Genomic DNA, 5,000 nt, shown 5'->3' with positions numbered 1-5,000 from the left:
CCTCTCATTTCTATTAAATTCGAAGACGGCCTTCAGAAAATTTTTTTTGGGGGGAGAACAATGGTTTTGAGGATGAAAATGAAGGAATATCACAATGCCAAATGATTTTTAATTTTTTAACCCCTGTTCCCATTTTTACCGTCTTTGGATATGGCATTTAGGAAAATTTCGTTTAGGGAGAAATTCGTTTTGAAGGAGAAAAAGAAAAAAGGCAGTTGAAAAAAGATAACAACTTTAAATGTGCTTATGGAAAAACAGTGGTCCAGTATGTAGAGCATTATATATTTAGCGCTTTGAAACTCAGTGATTGCAACTTAAGGGGAAGTAAACAAAAAAATGGTTTATTATACTTTATAGCCTAAATTCTCTCCAAGTTGCATGGGTTTTATCCCTACGTTTCAAATTTCTGGTATAACTTTACATAAAGGTTCTGGACCCATACACCTTGTCCCTCGTAAGAACTCAGTAAGTTCTCTCCTTATTAACCATCAATCATTTGTCATACTTTCTTAGATAAATTCCTACTGAAGACCTCCTCATGTATACTAAGTAATGGCATATCCTTAGTTCCTACAGTCTTCCCTTTTACCAAGGCAGCAGGAACACTGAAAGAGACCTTACCTTACCTAACAGACCTTACAGTTCGTTCGGGTTGCCCCAGGTCCCTCAGTGTGAGGCACCTCTAATGTCTACCAGAGAGTTGCTAGTACATCTTCCGGTATATTTTTCATCTTCCAATCTTGGATGGTCTGGGATGCAGTTTAGATATTTGTCGAACTTATTCTTAAACACATCTACGCTCTCCTGATATATTCCTCAGATGAGCTGGCAATGCATTGAATAGACGCTGCTTATCGATGCTGGTGCGTAGTGGATTAATGTCCTGTGTGCTTTCCTTATTTTTCCTGGTATAGTTTTGGGCACTATTAATCTACCTCTGCTTGCTCATTCTGATATTTTTAGTTCCATGATGTTTTCTGCTATTCCTTCTATCTGTTTCCATGCCTGAATTATCATGTAGTGTTTCTTTCTTCTCCCTTTCTAGACTATAATTTTAAGGATTGATAGTCTTTCCCAGTAGTCAAGGTCCTTAACTTCTTCTATCTAGCTGTAAAAAAGGACCCTTTGTACCAATCTCTATTTGTGCAATATCCTTTTGATAGTGTGGGTACCATATCATACTGCAATATTCAAGTGGATTCTACGAACATATGTTTTATAAAGCATAATCATGTATTCATCTTTTCTTGTTTTGAAGTGCCGTAACAACATTCCCATTTTTGCTTTACATTTTGCCAAAAGAATTGCTATTTGATCATTGCATAACATGTTCCTATTCATCATCACACCAAGGTCTTTAACTGCTTCCTTATTTGTGATTGTCTCATTATTAGGTCCCTTATATGCATATAGCTTTCCTTCTCTGTCTCCATAATTCATTGATTCAAATTTATCAGAGTTAAATACCATCCTATTTACCTCTGCCCAATCATATAGTTTGTTAAGGTCTCTTTGTAGAGCGTTCCTGTCTTCATCACAAGTAATTTCTCTACTTATTCTTGTGTCATCAGTGAAACTACTCACTACCGAATCCTTAACATTAATGTCTATGTCTTCAATCATAATAACAAACAGTATTGCAGCTAACACCGTACCTTGCGGCACACCGGATATTACCTTGGCTTCATCCGATTTCTCATCGTTTGCAATAACTATCTGTTTTCTGTTGTGTAAAAATTCTTTTAACCATCTTCCTACTTTTATCCACAATATTGTGTTTTCTAATTTTCTTCGCTAAATATATTATGGTCTACCTTGTCAAAAGCTTTTGCCAAAGTCTAGATAACCACATCTGTTTCATTTCCGCTTCTCATATTTTTGAATATGTTCTCACGGTGGACTAACAGTTGGGTTTGTGTACTTTTTCCGGGTACGAAAACCATGTTGTCCTATTATAAACAAATTATTTTTTATTAAATGTTTCATAATATTTTTCTTCATTACCCTTTCATACACTGTTCATATGTGATGTTAGACTCACAGGCCTATAATTACTTACCTCTAGTCTTGATCCACTTTTGAAAGTAGGGGGTGATATATGCTAATTTGTGCTCATCATAAATCTTGCCTGTATCTACACTTTGGCTTAATAATATTGCAAGTGGCTTTGCGATAGAATGAACTACTTTCTTTAACAAAATAGCAGGAATATTCCATCAGGCCCTGCAGCAGCTCCATTTTTTAATTTCATTAATTGCCTGCACAATATCAGCTTCATTAATTTCTATGTCAGCTAAATATTCACTATTTTCGTCCCTTACTTCTATATCATTATCTTCATTATCTATTCTAGGGGTGAATTCTCTCTTTTATATCGTTCTGCCAGTATGTTGCAAATTTCCTTTTTTCATTCGTTAATCTCCCTTCAATTCTTAGAGGGCCTATTTCTATTTTTCTTTTATTCATCTTTTTTGTGTATGAGTATAATAGTTTGGTGGGGTTTTGCTTGATATTTATTAGGGTTTTTTCTTCCAAGTCCCGTTTTTTCATTTTCTTTTGATTGTATAGTCTTTTGTTCCTGCATTTTCTATCTTACTTTTTAGTTCTATAACTTTCCATGCATATTTTTCTTTTTTCTTTGCAAGACCTTTTTTCCACTTTCTAATTTTCTGGAACAAGATCCTTCTGTCTCTTGGTATGCATGACTGATGTTTACTTTTCTTCTTCGGTATATATTTATCCCACTATTTTCTCTAATATTTTATATATCTCCGTATTTACCCTTATGTCATCACTTACGAAAATGTTATCCCAATCTTTGTTTAATTCTTCATTTATTTCTGACCATTTTATATTTTCACTGTAGAAGTTTGTATTTTACATATCCTTCCCACTTTTTCATTTCTTGCTTATCTCTGTTTTCACTTGCTTTGGAATGGACTGTTAAATCTATGACATTATGGTCTGAAATACTCGCATTATAAACTATTATTTCTTTATCATAATTCATCATTCACCAAATACTAGGTCTAAGTATTTTTCCTTTTCTTGTTGGCAGGTGATTTATAATTTGTTGTATTCTAGTAGCATATCTAATAGCTTTTCGAAATTGCCTCTTATCTTCTGCACTACTATTACTCTCTTTTTATATGTATAGTACAACCACAATCTCCTATTCGTTCTTTCCATTCTACGAAAGGAAAGTTAAAGTCTCCAGATATGAGAATAGTCCAGTCCTTGTGATTTCTACATATATCATCCAATTTTTCTATTATTAAGTCAAACTCTTTAGTATTAGGAGGTGTATATATTACTATGCTCATTAATTTTTCAGATTCAAATTCTACCGCTTTTAGTTCACATTCTGAGTTACTATATTTCTCATATATTTTTCCTTGTATTTTGTCTTTCCCAGTAATTGCGGTTCCCCCTTGATTCCTATTTTTTCTATCTCATCTATAAGTTTGGAACCCTTTTATTTGATCATCATTCCAGTCTCTTGGGAATAACCAGGTTTCACTTATATTCATTATATCTATTTTCTTTTCAATTTGGGTTAGTTCTTCTAAGTACTCCATTTTTTCTTTTTGAGTTACTCGTAACTAAACCCAGCGCATTCATCACTATGATGGTTTGCGTGTTTCTTCTTCATTTAATATTGGTAGTAATAAGGATTTTCTCATGTCTCTTTCCTGTTCTGGTATGTTGTTCTTTTTTCATTTCCAGAAATTCTGACATTAAAATTAAAAAATCCAACTTTTCCATAATATTTGATCTTCCTTCATCCTAATTATTCATTTTGTGTCTGAATCTGCAATTTTCTCGTTTCCTTTCTGCAATATCCTCTTGCATAATATATACAGTTATTATCTCTTGAGTAGAATTTGGAGCTGATGCTTTTGAAATTTTTTGCTGACACCTCTGCATATCTCGTTGGTGGCTTGCTTTTTTCTTTTACCTGATATTCTTTATTTCTCTCTTATTTGTTTCTTTCTTATTTTGGATTTTATTACTTGATTGGTTATTTATTTGATTATGTTTTCATGGCTACAGGGTGCATATATTTACATTTTTTTGTCGAACTTACATCCTTTTCCTTCTTTTAGGTTTTTGCATATTTTGGATGCAGATCTCTGCAATCATCCCCATAGCCATCTAGGTATGCACATTTACCATATATTTCATAGTTGTGACATACCTTAGGATGTTTGTAGAAAGAGAGGGAGAGAGAGCGAGAGAGAGAGAGAGAGAGAGAGATAGGAGGGAGAGAGAGAATCACACTGAAAGTAACCTTACTCAATCTACAATTAATTAGAAAATTGTAGGCTATTTTCCATTCTTCTTTTGGGTGTGCGGACTGTGTTCATCATTTGGTTGAAAACGAGAAAAACCCACCCCCCACCCCCAACGGCTTTTTTTTACCCTCGCCAGACCCACCATCATTTCCAGACTTATCCCTCCTTTATAGACCCACCCTCCGTTTCCATACCCACCCCATCATGGTCCCTTTCCAATCATCCTTTCCAGACCCACTCATCCTCTCTAGACCAACCCCTCCTCTCCAAACCACCCTTTCTTTCCAGATCCACCATTGTTTTGCAGAACCACTCATTCTTTCCAGAGCTACCCCTCCTTTTCCAGACCCACCCCTTCTTGCCATACCCTCCCATCCTTTGTAGACCCACAATTCCTTTCCAGACCCACCCCTCCTTTCCAGACCCATCCTACCCTCCCAGATGCAGCCCTCCTTTCCATACCCACCCCCTCATTTCCATGCCCACCCCTCCATCCCAGACCCACCCTCTCCTTTCCAGACCCACCCCTCCTTTTCAGACGAACCTCTCCTTTCCAAACTTACCCTCCTTCCCAGACCCACCCCTCCTCCTCCACCGTGGTGAAATTCGTTTGAGGGGACGCGAGTTTTGTCAGTGAATGTCCTTTGGGCCTGTGGAGGAAGAGAAGAGGTTTCCTCCTCCAGCCACAGCCCGGAAATTCATTTC

The sequence above is a fragment of the Macrobrachium nipponense genome, chromosome 18 (assembly GCF_015104395.2).
Source record: "Macrobrachium nipponense isolate FS-2020 chromosome 18, ASM1510439v2, whole genome shotgun sequence".
NCBI lineage: Eukaryota > Metazoa > Arthropoda > Malacostraca > Decapoda > Palaemonidae > Macrobrachium > Macrobrachium nipponense.
Note: the sequence above shows the minus strand (reverse complement) of the source record.